The 14,449-nt window shown below is 38.7% G+C and overlaps 1 non-coding gene across 1 annotated transcript; it reads right to left on the reverse strand.

The window, feature by feature from the left end:
- Window positions 1–7,928: 7,928 nt before the first annotated feature.
- On the reverse strand, window positions 7,929–8,035 carry LOC147929596 (small nucleolar RNA R71). Its single transcript, XR_015579038.1, has one exon. It is a non-coding gene; the product is annotated as a small nucleolar RNA R71 (small nucleolar RNA).
- Window positions 8,036–14,449: the final 6,414 nt, after the last annotated feature.

Below are 14,449 nucleotides of genomic sequence, written 5' to 3' on the forward strand. Positions count from 1 at the left end.
TATGAGACAAAGATCGTATTACACAGATCAACTCAGAAACAATTTCGACATAAAACTACTTGGAGGATGTTAATATATCTCTTATGTTTCCAACAAGCTCAGAAACAGAAGATTTGTCTCACAGAATACAAAGATACACTTAATTTGCCAAAATAGGTGAATCTGGTTCTTCACCTGAAGAGCTTTAGGTCCAATTGGTTTAGGTGCTTCCAGAATTATGTTTGGCAACCATGAATTGTTTCTAGTAAGCCCAAGGTAAATAAATGGTACAGACCATGTTGTTTCTCATCAGCAAATTGGACCAAGGAGTCAAAGGGAAAAAAATTCAAGGATGCACTTAATGAGCCTATTCAAGAGCTTATGGCCAAAGAGAACATGAGAAAATCTATTGGGGATGATACCTATCAAGTCCAACATACTTTGAGCCTAATTCAAGTCCAATAAAACCCAAAATAATCACTTTATTTGTGGTCAAAGAGGGGTGAAGAAAATGGAGTTCAACTCATTTTGGGAAAGACATATTGGGAAGTGAACATGCACCAAGAGTTGGTTCTTCATTCAACTTACTATCTTTACTGTCTTTTTAGTTTCAAGAAATTCTTAGTTTTGTTACCAAGTTTCTTAACCCTGTATAAAAACATGTAATCTCATTTAAGAATAATCAATCCATTTTCCTTTTGATTTTATGAGTCTATATCTTAGTTTTTTGTCTAGAACATTTCTTTGTTTCTTGGTGTATAATATCAAAGCAAAAGCCTCCTCTTGCTGGACTAGTGCGTCATATCTAGTAGCGATTGAATTTGGTAATATCAGCAGCCTTTTGCAACTGCTGTGCGACCCCTCAACCCATTAAATTCCCTCGTTGCACCTGGCACCTTGGTGAGTTTCTATCCTTTCTAATTCGGTTGAGTGATCCTCGAATTTGGGCGTATCATAGACATTTCCACACCCAAAAGGTGTTTGATGAGTTTTCTTGACCATGTTTCTTTAGCGAGAGGTAGGTTTGGAAGTGTTTGAGTTTGAATAGCTTCTGCCAAGAGATTGGATTATCTAAGTCGTGATGTTTATTTTCTAGGGATAGTTTGCTTGTGGCATGTTAAACATTCTGTAGACTAGGAGACTCCACCTACATCAGTTACTCACATCCTTAGGACCTCTATATTTCTGATTGTATTTGCATTCCTGAGACTGTTTTATGTTCTTGCTATTTAGTTCATACTTGGAATCGTTTCTCCTTTTACTCATTCATGTTCGCTTCTTGTCATGCATGTTCGTTTCTAATCTTTAATTCATTTCCGTTTTGTGTTTCAACCATTCTGGGATTGTTAGATAGAAACCAACTCTTTGAATTGGCTTGACTTGTGATACTTTGATTGCATTTTGAGTAATAACAAAATTCCCAACTGGATTGACACCTTAAATATTACAACTACATAATGTTAATTGAATCTGGTAGGATAGATATACAAAACCCCTAGTATCAGTGTTCAAGTTGGACATTTACAAATCCGTATGCTCCAACTTGAACGGGGAGGAGGGAGGTGTTAGAGAATATGTAAGAGAGTAATTAACGTAGATTTTCTGTATATATGTTTAGGTAAGATTTAGCGTGGAAAGAAAGATTAGTATTGATAAAATGCTATCTTCTTAGTTTGGTAACTAGATTTTTTGTATGTATATATATTTGGGAGCTGATGAATGAATAAGACACATAAAATATTCTACAATAGATACCTTGTTTTACACTTACTTTGTCTATGAATATCTCTATAATATGTTAGAAGACAGAAACAGAAACTCGAACAAAATAACCATTTTTTTTTTTTTTTTTTTTGGAGTAGGACACGGTATATCTTCATCATGTAAAAATTAGGATATCTTTGCTTCAGATGAGAAACCTATATAATATAATTTATATAATCTGCCATTAAAGGAAAAACAAATAATAATGTTCTGAAAAATTGCCTAAATCATAATGTAGCACGATCTAATATGCATAAATCATAATGATAAATTGATAATTCACTCAAATGGAACCATGCATGTATATAGATGTAGATAAAGTCTATACCACAACAAAAAAGAAAAGAAAAACAGCCTGTTTCATGCGGATGTATTGGTACAAAAAATATGTCAGACAATGACATTTCCAACAGATTTTGAAACAACCCGTTTAAAATTTTATTTTACATAATTAATTATATAATATTTAATCACAACCAACTAATAAATTAACAATAAAATAACAAGCACAGTAAAAATATATTAAACAACTCCAATTATTATAAATAAAGTATTAATTATAGGCAGTAAAAATCACTTTAATTAAGTTCCAACAAAAACAACGTAATTAACACCATAGGGAACTGATCTCAGCTCCTTCCCACTTCTCAGGGTGACAATATTCATAAATTCTTGGTTATTGTTGTATTCTTTCGGGTTTTGTAGTTGTTTGCCTGGAAGAGCTCATTGTTGCCTAGTAGAGGCAGAAGCTTGTTGTGCTACTTGATTCTCAAGTGTCTTAAAGTGTGAGGATAATGTCTCCTCAAAAATATGTCTCATCATTAATTTCATCTCATTATCGCGAGACAAAGATGCAAAGTTGATAACATTATTATTTTACCCATTTTAGCTATAGTTTTAGTATGCATTTAGGAAGAGTTTAGTATGATTTCAATGCCTTAATGTCTATTATCAAGTATTTTAGGTTTCAAGAAGGTTTTACAGGTTTTATAGCAAAAAGGACCAAAAGACAAGGAAAATACGTTTCATGACAGATTCAGAGCTTTACAGTACGCGACACTTTTGAAGAACTTCCAGAACTCACATTTTGAGGTACTTGATGTCTATGGAAAGCTGAGAGAGTTATCATTCTCCTCGAAGTGGAAGCAAGTCAATCCGTTCACTCACCATGAATTTATGCCCAATTTACCGAGATGTGTTATAAATCGACGAGAAGATAAGTTTGAAGCCAAGTGGACTTTACTGACGGCCCGATTAGCAACCATCACGGCGGCCTGGCCCGGAGGAGTCACGACGGTCCAGAACCTTCTTCAGCCGCCCCTTGTCCTGCAATCAACATGAAAAGACGTTTCTACCCTTACAAAACCCTAAACCTAGACAAAACCTTATAAATACTCATCTAAATCTAGGGTTTAGAGTGTGCCTTCAAAGTGCCTTCACCTGCCTCCAAAGAGATCACGACCAGAGGAGCAGCCGACGACCTGAACCTCTCTCTCGTCCCTCTTCCAAGCCTTTGAAGATCCACCAACCCTTTCTATTATATTTGCTTTGTTCTTTGTTTCAGAAGGAAGAAGATACTACTATTTTGTTTGACAATCATTGAAGTAATATCTAAATCCTTTCTCTCTATTTATTCTTTTATGTTTATGAGTTTATTAAACCTTGCTTTGATGATTCCCTTAAACATGCTAGAGTAATTTTCTAGTTGGGTTTAAAGGGATAATCAAAGGGGGGAGATGATCTTAGTTTATGTGACAATTTTTAGGGTTTGTTAGATTTATATTCTAGTTTATTCTATGCTTTAATTCTAATTCTTTGCTTAATGCTTTAAGTTAGCCTTATGAACTAACTACGATCTAAAGTGTGTGTGCTTTGCCACAAGCTTGCATATGTGCTTGACCTAGATTAGATGTGTGAGGAGTCATAGGAAGCACATACCCCTTACCTATGGAATCTCATGGATTAGAATCGAACCTGCTTAAAATGCTTTGATCTATGCGTCGTTGCCTGCGACAGTTGAGTCTCGGAGTATAGTGATCTTAGATGGTTAGCTTGTGAACTATAAGTTAACGGTTCATTCGTGTTTCGTAGTCCGAGTTTTAGATAAACAAACTAATCCTAAACTTTCTTAGATAGATAGATAATCAAACCCCTGCGATTCCCCTTGATGTCCAACGCTTGTTTTATTTATTTTATTTGCTTTTATTTACGTTTATTGCTTACTTAATACAGTGACAACCTAAACCCCCATTTTTATTGAGTTCTAGCCTTACTTACTTCTGACGAATTCTGTTAAACAACAACTCTCTCTCTGTGGGATCGATCCTTAAATACTACTACCGATTAGCTATGCACTTGCAGCAGTTGTGTGGTCTTTTAAGGTAAAGATTTGAAGTGATAAAAACCACGCACGTCATAAGTGATGCTCAAATGGTTCTAAACTTAGCTAAAACAAGAGTCAGTTCTCTGTTGTTCTCAATACTCTCAAGGTTTCACAACCTATAGCATTATAAAAGCTGAAAAGGCCTCACCCAAACAAATCACAACAAGGCTTAAAAGAAAATGTTTGGGTTCAAGGGTAGGGAAATCAATTCGGGTTAAACTAAAAGATTGGCAAAAATGGGGTGTTAACCTGAATTTTAGAGTTACCATGAGCGAGCATTCAAGTTCCATAAGCAAGATAATTGAAATTCAGGTTTAGTCCAATAATATAGGTATTCTACAATGTTAAAGCAAGTTTCACACAAGTGGAAGAGGCTTTCAAAAGACACAAGGTTTTAAACAAAGATTCTTTATTTTTTTCCAGAGATTGATCAAGCAACAATGAACTGTGATTAATGGCCATAACTTCAATTCTTAGGTTGAACTTAAACAAGGTAGTTTTAATCATTGCCCCCTAAAATGCATATGCAACAACCCTATATGAAACAATCTAGACGCGATCCTATTATGTAAATGTAACTAAATGAAAACTCTTTTTTTTTGTTTATAACTTTTTTAATATATGCAAATAGATGCAAACTCAAATGAATTAAACTAGTATGCAAAAATTTGAAATAAGAAAAAAAGAAAATAAAACACAATGTTAAATACATTCTAGGATCCTCCCCAAGCGTAAATTATACAGTCTCTATGTAAGTAAAAGTTGGAAAAGAATCTAAGAATCATAAAATGACACAAAAAATGCAATTATATTTACAAAATTGGATGAAGGTGGTACCTCATGGGTTGGTGAAGAAAGAGGTTGTAGCAGATTCAATGCTTCTCAATGTATACCCAGGCTCGTTCACAGCTTCAGTGGTTGCTGTAGTTTGCTCATCGGTGAGCTCGGTGATGTGTGCGGACCTGTTGCTCGGACCATAATCCGAGTCATGCATCGAGTAGGGCATCAAGTACACAATCAGGTTAGGCATAAGATAGGATCTAGCTCATTCAAATATCCCCTTCACACTTAATCTTTTTTATTCTTGTAACTCAAAAACACTAAAGAAAAGAAATCAAAACAACAAAAAACTTAAGCCATATTTACAAGGATACCTTTGGACTTCCTTCTAAGTCATATTTAAAGTCACTAAGCCATATTTAAAGCCACTAAGTGATGTTCATATATTTTACCCTGTTTTCCCTAAATATATTCACATCTTTTGCATCTTTTCCTATCCATTTTGACCATTATTGCATAGCTTTAGGACTGTTCTTGCATTAGAGTTTAGTTGCATTGCATTTGCATCTTTTCATGCATAAACAGGTGATTTTGGAGCTTAAGGAGCATGGAAGCAATGCTGAGGAGAGGTGAAGCAATCATGAGGAGAAAGCAAGAGAGCTAAGGCTGAAGAACCAAGGTCCGGAGTCCAACTCGACTGCCCACTCGACCAGACACTCGACCGTGTGCTGAGAGGGACTCGACCGAGTGGGAGGAGCACAAGAGGAGCCAACTCGACCAGTCACTCGACCGAGCACCAGGTCGAGTTGGTCGAGCCGCCTGGCTATTTTGTCTTTTAGCGTTTTTAGGGCTTCCACTACTTTTTCTATATAAGGGCTTGTACCTGCAGCCACCAAAGAAGCCAGCTTTTTAGAGAGTCAAAAACCTAGTTTTTACCTTTTTGGGAATTATTCCTTTTGCACTTTTATTTTCTTAAGATCTTGCACTTCTTTTAAAAGGAGAAAAAAGACTAAATTCTTCAATATTGTTGGTTTCATAACTTTCAGAATATTGAGAATTTGAGTTTGATTCTTTCTTCAATATTGTAGATCTTTGATTTATCTATCTAATCATGCAAGTTTCATCATTTTCTGGGTTTATGATTTTGATGTTCATCATGTATGCTTGTGAGTAGTTGCTTAGGATCTTGAGGATGGGTTAGGCTGGGTTGTGTTTGAGGTTTGTTTGATTTGGTCAAGTTTGATTGTTGTAGATCTCTTCTAGGCTAGATGTTCTTAATGCTGATCCTATATCTGAGAGGGTAGGATCTGATTTCAAGCCTCTTAGCATCACACCAATGTCTAAGGAGCATAGATAAGGCTAGATCTAGAGACTATCATTAGGCTTGCTAAGAGATTAAAAGTCTTGTTTGATTTTTGCCATATTGCTTAATGCCTGCTTGTGTAGATTCTTTACTTTGTGAGAACAAGTCTAGAGATGCATGAGTTTGATTGTTTCTTGTCATGATAGTGGATTAAACATGTCTTAGAAATATATGTCTAGAGATTAGCTCAAGTTGTTTGAGATTTATTGACCAAGTTAGATGACCTCAATCATAGTCCAGCCCATGAATCCCTCCTCAAGACCTTTCTTGTTTATTGATTTCTTAGCTTAAATCCTGTTGTTTGATCGTTGTTTGATTCGTTTTGGTATTGCTCAGTTTTTCTTGTGTTGCTCTGTTTTGCGTATTTGTCCAGCTCGACCCTGCACTTGATCTACACTCGATCGAGTGCTTGCTCGAGTTCCAACCCAGAACTTGTGTTTGTCCTGTTTCATTCTAGTTGCATTTCTGTTGCATTCATTTAGTATCCTATGCATTACTTACCTTGCATTAGTTCAATACTTGCATTTCCATAGTTTCTATCTGTTTTAGCTTCATAATTGTCATAATCATTCTGTTCCATTTGCATTTAGCTCCTAGTTCTTGTAGTTTTACTTTCTGCACTTTCCATTTCATCATAGGATGGTTAGTGACAAACAACCTTTACATCTGGCTTGACTTAGACTCATATGCACATCTTGATTGTTCACAAACAATCAGATTGGATTGACACCTCTTATACTACAACTGCATAAAGGGAATTGAAACACCCTGCCATCCATTCATTCATAAGTCATCATTCCATACATCATTCATCACCACCACAAAAAATATTTGTTTCAATTTGGCGTCGTTTCCCATTTGAGTGTTTATTTGTGACATTTAGGATCATTATTAGTCTAAGATTAAGTTCGTTCATACACTTGTGACATTACTGAACTCAAATCTTCTTTTGCTTGGCTGTCTTGAGTTTCAGGTACCCACTCAACCACCCACTCGACCACCACTCGACCGAGTAGTGATCGAGCACTTGATCGAGTCTGAAGCCGGATACAAATAGACATCACTTCCCAGTCGACTCGACCACCCACTCGAACCTGCGCTCGACCGTGCACCTGTTCGAGTCTGTACTCGAGTTTGTTGATGCACACAAGGTCAAAAGGCAAAGACAATCTTCAAAGGCCTATTGACAACATCCACATGCTACAAAAGGGTTTGAGACATAAGCAAAGAAGAGTAGTTCAAGAACAAGAAGAACAAGTAGTCATGGAGCAGCAAGATAACCATGATCATAGACCTAGACACATTGGTGCTGGAGATGCACCTAACACACACAACCAAAGAGCTGGTATTGTGCCTCCTACTGTGGCCAATCATAATTATGAAATCAAGAGTGGATTGATCTCCATGATACAAGCCAACAAATTTCATGGGTTGCCAATGGAGGATCCTCTAGATCACCTTGATGAGTTTGACAGGATATGTGGACTCACAAAAATCAATGGAGTAAGTGAAGATGGCTTCAAGTTAAGGCTATTCCCATTTTCCCTTGGAGACAAAGCTCATATATGGGAGAAGACTCTTCCTACTGGAGCAATAACCACATGGGATGCATGCAAGAAAGCTTTTCTGGCCAAGTTCTTCTCCAATGCAAGGACTGCTAGGTTGAGGAATGAAATTTCTGGGTTTGCTCAAAGGAATAATGAGAGCTTTTGTGAAGTTTGGGAGAGGTTTAAAGGATTCCAGACTCAGTGTCCTCACCATGGCTTCAACAATGAGTCCCTTCTAAGCACTTTGTATAGAGGAGTGCTTCCCAAAATAAGAATGCTTCTTGATACAGCCTCAAATGGCAACTTCCTCAACAAGAATGTGGAAGAAGGATGGTAATTGGTTGAGAACCTTGCTCAGTCAGATGGTAATTATAATGAAGATTATGATAGAACCATAAGGATCCCCTCCACTGATCAAGAGGACAAATACAAGCAGGATTTAAAGATGATCAATGAGAAGCTTGACAAGATTCTCCTAAGCCAGTCAAAAACCATTCACTTCATTGGTGAAGAAGAAGCTCCAGTCCAAGAAGGAGATAGGGAGTTTGCTGAGTTGTGTTATATGCAGAACCAAGGAGGAGGATACAAAGGCTACAACCAAGGGGGAGGATTCAAGCAGAACAACCTCTCTTATAGGAGCACTAATGTAGCCAACCCTCAAGACCAAGTCTATCCACCTCCTCAGCCTCAACAACAGAACAACTATGCACCCAAGCAGCAACAACAAGTGTTCCAGCCCCAATTGTGTCCCCCACCAGGGTTTCAGACTAACCAAGGCCAGGAACAAGACCTAAGAGCAATGATACAACATCTGTTGATTGGGAAAACCAATGGAAAGATTGAGGAAGCCAAACAGTTTGCTGAGTTGAATCAAAGGTTAACATCACAGTATAATGATCTCAATATGAAGTTTGAAGGTTTGAACTCAAGAGTGAAGTATATGGAGAGCAATATAGCATCTACTTCAGCTCCAAAACCCACCCAACTCCCTGGAAAAGCAGTTCAAAACCCAAGGGAGTTTACTGCTAAAGTCATTCATATCTTTGAAGAAGAAGTCACTGGGGACAGTGAAGTTCAAGTTGGGGAGGATTGGTCATTTCTTGAAGCTCAGAGTGAAGTCTGTGCAAAGCAGTCTGAATCCGGTATTGCACTCGACCAGGTGCCCGAGCAAGCACTCGATCGAGTGAGTGTTCGAGTGGTCGATCGAGCTGAAGAGTCAGAAGTTGTCAAGCCTGCTAAGTACATCCCTCCTGCTTACAAGCCTCCACTACCATTCCCAGGGCGTTTCAAGGCACAAAAGCTTAAGGAACTAAGGGAAATCATTGAGAAAAAAAGAAATGTTGGCTTTGCAACAAGAGGAAGAGAAAGCTTTGAAAGAAGAGGTTGTGATTGAGAAACAAGAAGAAGTGATGGCCATACAAGAGATCATCATTGCTTACCAAGAAGAAGAAAGAGGACCTGCCTTGGAACAGTATGATCCATATCCTTTCTATAAGGATTTTTTGCTTGATTTATCAAAGAAGAAGGCTCAAGCTCAAGATGAGAAGGATCTTGAAGACCTTGGAGGAGTAATCATCCCAATTAAGCTTAAGGATCCAGGTCCATTCTATCTGCCTTGCACACTTAGCTATCTTCACTTAGCTATCTTCACTATTCTATAGCACAAAAGCTTGGGCACACTGACTTCAAGTCCACCAACCTTCACATATGCATAGCTGATGGTTCAAACAGAGATGTGGTTGGCAAGTTGGAGAATATTCCAGTCAAGATAGGAAGAGCAAGGGTTCATACATATTTTGTGGTATTGGAGATGGACAAGGAACCTGAAGATCCTATCATCCTTGGGAGGCCATTCTTAGCCACAGTTGGAGCTGTTATTGATGTTAAGGAAGGTCTTGTGACCTTGAACATTTCTGAGGGTATAGCTATGAAGTTTAACATCTATAACCTAGCCAACCTTCCTACCATTGATGATCAACCTTTTACTATCAAGGACAAGGGTGGTCATGAAGGTTTAAGTGAAGTGGCAGCTCCAAAGGACAATCTCTCTCTTCAAGAAGATTTTGTGGAAAAGTTTAAGAGGTCAGTTCAAGAGTTGACTGGTATGGTTAAGGATCTCCAAGTCAAGCTAAATAAGAGGTCTTTGAGGAAAGCAAGACCAAGGCTCAAAATCAAGAAGAAATATGGTTTGTGTGTTAAGGGTGAGGTGATCAAGGATCAGACTCACAGTGATCAAGAAGTGCCAGGGAGGATTTCATCACCTCCTTGGTATCTAAACAAAGCCTAAGAAGGCAACCAAAGTCAAGCTTAGTGACTCAAACAAACTCACTAGGGAGGAAGCCCCTAAGGTATCATTTGTAAATATGCTTTATTTTCTTAGTAGTTTTGATGTGTTGTCTTTTATGTTTGTGTTGGACAGGCCTTTCAATGAAAGTGTAGATGGGTATGGAGAGATTTGGACTTGGGGAAGGAGATTCGCAAGCCCACTCGACCAGCCCACGAGAGGTACTCGACCGAGTTGGCAAAGAAGTAAGGCCCACTCGATTCTCATTTCTCTAGAATGATTGAGTGGAGGGAAGAAAAAGAAGAAAAATTTTGAAATTTCAAACTTTGGTCAAGGAGCTCGACCACGTGCTGGTCGAGTGTGGGGTCGAGTGGCAGCAAAAAGCAGGTCAAAGATTCCCATTTCAAATTTGAATGGTATGGACGTTCCACCCTTGTCTCCTTGTCCCCTTAGCTTCTTTAAATAGAGCCTTACACGATCCTATATCCCTCACACTCTCTCATTTGCTCAAAACAACTACAATCAAGTTTTAAAATCTCTCTCAAAGTTCATTTTTTGCTCAAGCTTAGCTCTTTTAAGTTTTTGGGTCACTAACCTATTAACCTTAAGCTTTGAGTCTATTCCCTTCAGTTCTATTCGAAAATGTCTTCAAGGATTACTAGGAAGTCTCAACAAACGGCTGCAAGCTCCATGGAACGTTGTGATGATCGCCTACAATCAAGAGGAGAAGCTGGAAGAACCACTCGACGCCCCACTCGAGCATGCACTCGACCGAGTGGTGGTCTGAGTGGTCGATCGGGTCAGATGCCGTGTTCAAGAAATCAGTCAGTTGAGGAAGATCCTGAGAGAACTGAAAGTGAAGAAGAAAGGGAGCCAACTCTTAGTGAGTTCATGAGGAGAAACAAGGCCAAAGGGAAGAGGCCAGCAGTTGAGATTGAACAAGAGGAGGTTGAGAGTGAGAGTGAAGAAGAAGGTGAAGAAGAAGAGGGAGAGGATAATGGAGAAGCATAATCTTGTGGTTTGACAAAGAGGCAACTTTATGAAGCCTTCATGAGAATGGAGTTCCTGGGAACTAGGTATCCACACAAGGAAACCATGGAGAAGCTAGCCATTGATGAAGATGTGGAGTATCTTTTTGAGAAGAGCAACCTAACCAAGTTCATGGGGCTTTGCATGGAGGGGTATAAAGAAGAAAGTTGTGAGTTTCTAGCCACAGTCAAGCTGCACACATATGCAAGGAAGGATGATGAGTTTGGAGCTGGTCATATTGCTTTCACAATCAATGGAAAGAACTATGAGCTTTCATTGAAGAAGATAGCAAATGTGTTTGGTTTTGAAGTTGGTAGTAATAGGAGCTTGATGATACCAATAGAGGAGCTCTATGCCATTTGGGAAACCATTGGAGACAACATCACCTATTCATCCTCCAAGACCAAGAGTTCAAAGATAAGAAGCCCAGTCCTAAGGTACTTCCACAAGGCCTTAGCAAATACATTCTTTGCTAGGAAGGAGACTGGAAATCTCAATGAGGGTGAGCTCTAGGTAATTGACATGGCTCTCAATGGAATCATCCTTGAGGCAAGAAATGGAACCATCATTCTTGGGACCACTGTGGAGATTGACCTTGCAATGGTGCTCATTGACCACATGATATATTTGAGAAGTTGGGTAGGCAAGCTACAAAACAAAGGGTCAAGAGGAGCCTTAGCCATTGGAGGCATCATCACTCCAATACTACAAGCTGCCAAGGTTCCACTTAGAGGAGAGAAGGTTTTGCCAAGATGGATTGACTCAAGCTACCTCACCTCTACTCTCATATTGGCCAAGGAAATGCATCAAGGAAATCACATCTTCAACTTTGAGCTTCCAACAGTTGGGAAAAACAGTTGATCTTACCTAACCAAGAGCTCACCACCATTCAAGAAGGAGCAAACATTGACTTTTGGCAAGCTGATGAGTTCTTGTTTGATGGGATAGTTCAACCTAGAGTTGATGAAGCTGGAGATGTACAAATGGCTGATGGGGAGGAGCATTTTACTTTGAAGATTATGAGCCCAACCCAAGGGATAGTAGAGGAGTGAGAGAGACTAGCAAGAGGTTGACTGTCCTACAAAAGTGGAGCAAGTGGCATGGGAAGATGTTTGATAAGCTTTAGAAGAAGGTGACCAATATGGCTAAGTCCATCAAGGGCCTAAAAAAGGAGATTGCTGAGCTGAAGAGTGCAAACTCATCTCCAAGCCATTCAAGTCCTTTGAGGAGGAGTAGCTCAACTAGAGCACTCTCAAGAGTTGCAAACCCTGTGGAACCAGCTAGAGCTTCAATGTACGAGCCAAATCAGAGGAAGAGGAGTTCAAGTAGCCGAGAACAACAATTTTCGAGGCACTCGACCGGGTCACTCGAGCACCCCAGATGCACTCGGCCGAGTTCCAGCCCAGATCACCTTATGGCTTCCCACCTCCAGCTGCTTATCCAGGATATCCAGGTTACCCTCCCATCCCACCCCAGTACTTCATGGATCCAGCACTCTACCAGCAGTTCTACCAGCAGCAAGGTCAGAATTTTGACACTCGCGGTCCAGCTCGACCCCCCCACTCGAGCACGTACTCGACCGAGTCCCGGTCGATTCCCATCGTCGAGCTGCCCCAATCTCCACCTCCAAGTCATCAACAAGACCCCAACTACACTTTTGACAGCATGCAAGAGGATGTGGACAGTTTCTTCTCCAATCCTTAAGGTACCACAATAACCTTCCCTTGTAAATACCATTGCATTTGATATTGTGTTTTGTTTTTGATCTTGAATCCTCTTACAAATTTCTTTCACACAAAGGACTGTGTGATTTAAGTTTGGGGGAGGGTTTGAGATAGCATTTGATATTGTGTTTTGTGTTCTTATTTCAAATTTTTAGCATCATCATGTTAGTATTTGCATAGCATCTAAGGCATAGAAAAACCCTAAAAATTTGAAATTTTTTGCAAAAATCTTTATAAAAAAAGAGTGTTCATGCAGTTTGCATTGCATAATAGCATCTTGTTTAGCATGTTTTATGTAGGATTGTATAATATTTGCATTAGGGATATATGATGAGTTTTGCGTTGTTAACTTGTTTAATTCACTAGACTAGGATCAATGCTCAAGTTAATAGTACTTTGATGCTAGTTGAGTGGTTAGAAGCATAAGATTGAACCAAGCCTTGAATTCCTGCATTGCATTTGGTCTAAATTGAAGCATGTTGTGATTTGACACCATTTCCTACTTATAAGAACTTAATATTGACTGTTAAATATCAATGTGTGCATTGCTTTAAACTCATGGATATCATATACATATTTGGATCATCTTTCTCCTTTTTACCACTCTTGTTGATCCAAGTAGCTGATTGAATCATTAAAATCAGTTTCCAATACCCTTAACCAACCCTTCTTTCAAGCCATGTTTATTCTTGAGTGTGTAAGGCCTATTTTGGGATTGAGCTTGGTAGAAAGTGTTAGGTTTGAACTGACAAGAATAATGCCTTGTGTAGTTCTAGTTTGCATTTTCCAAACTAGATAGGACTAGGTGATTTCATTGTTGGGTTTGGGATTTGGTTGTTTGAAAAAGAAAGAAAAGAAAAGAGGAAAAGAGAAAGAAAAGGTTAGAGTCTTTAGGAGGGGAATGTGTTTAAGTAAAATCAAAATCTAGTGAAAGAATGGGAAGTATGATATTGTTTAAAGATGGTTTCAGTGAAAGAAAAGAAAGAAAGAAAAAGAAGAGTATAGCAAAATGCTTTTATGTCTTAAGAATAAGAAGAAAAGAAAACCATAGCAAATAAGTATGAATCTCCCATTCCACTAGAAAGATCAAATAAGAAACTTCTCCTAAGACTTTAAAATCAAAAGAGAAAAGGGTGAAAGAGAAGAGAAGAGGTTAAAGGGTAGCACTAGGATCAATTGGGTTTAGATTGATAGGATAAACACTTTGGGTGCCTTTGGGTAGACAAGGTTTTGTTCTTGTATGTGTCTAAGTGTTCTTATCTTTAGCATTCTTCTAAAGCTCAATCCATTTTTATGAGAGAACCTTGATATTGATAAGCCCCACTCTAAAGAGAGACCATCATTGTCTCTGAACCTTTTACTACCAAGCCAAATGAGTTTAAGCATTGCATAGAATTGATTCATGTTCTTGATTAATGAATGTTAAGGGAAATGGTTGATTTGAATGCATGTGGACATCTAAGGCTCAAATCAGTAAAGGTTGTGATATGCTTGTCTAAAATCTTTAAGTACAACTCATTCAACTTGCATCATAGTACTAGTAACTTGGACAATGATTCTAGATGGTCTATTTGCAAGCTTAGGAGCTGAGATCCC

The sequence above is a fragment of the Camelina sativa genome, chromosome 13, assembly GCF_030686135.1.
Source record: "Camelina sativa cultivar CO46 ecotype springtype chromosome 13, ASM3068613v1".
Lineage (NCBI taxonomy): Eukaryota > Viridiplantae > Streptophyta > Magnoliopsida > Brassicales > Brassicaceae > Camelina > Camelina sativa.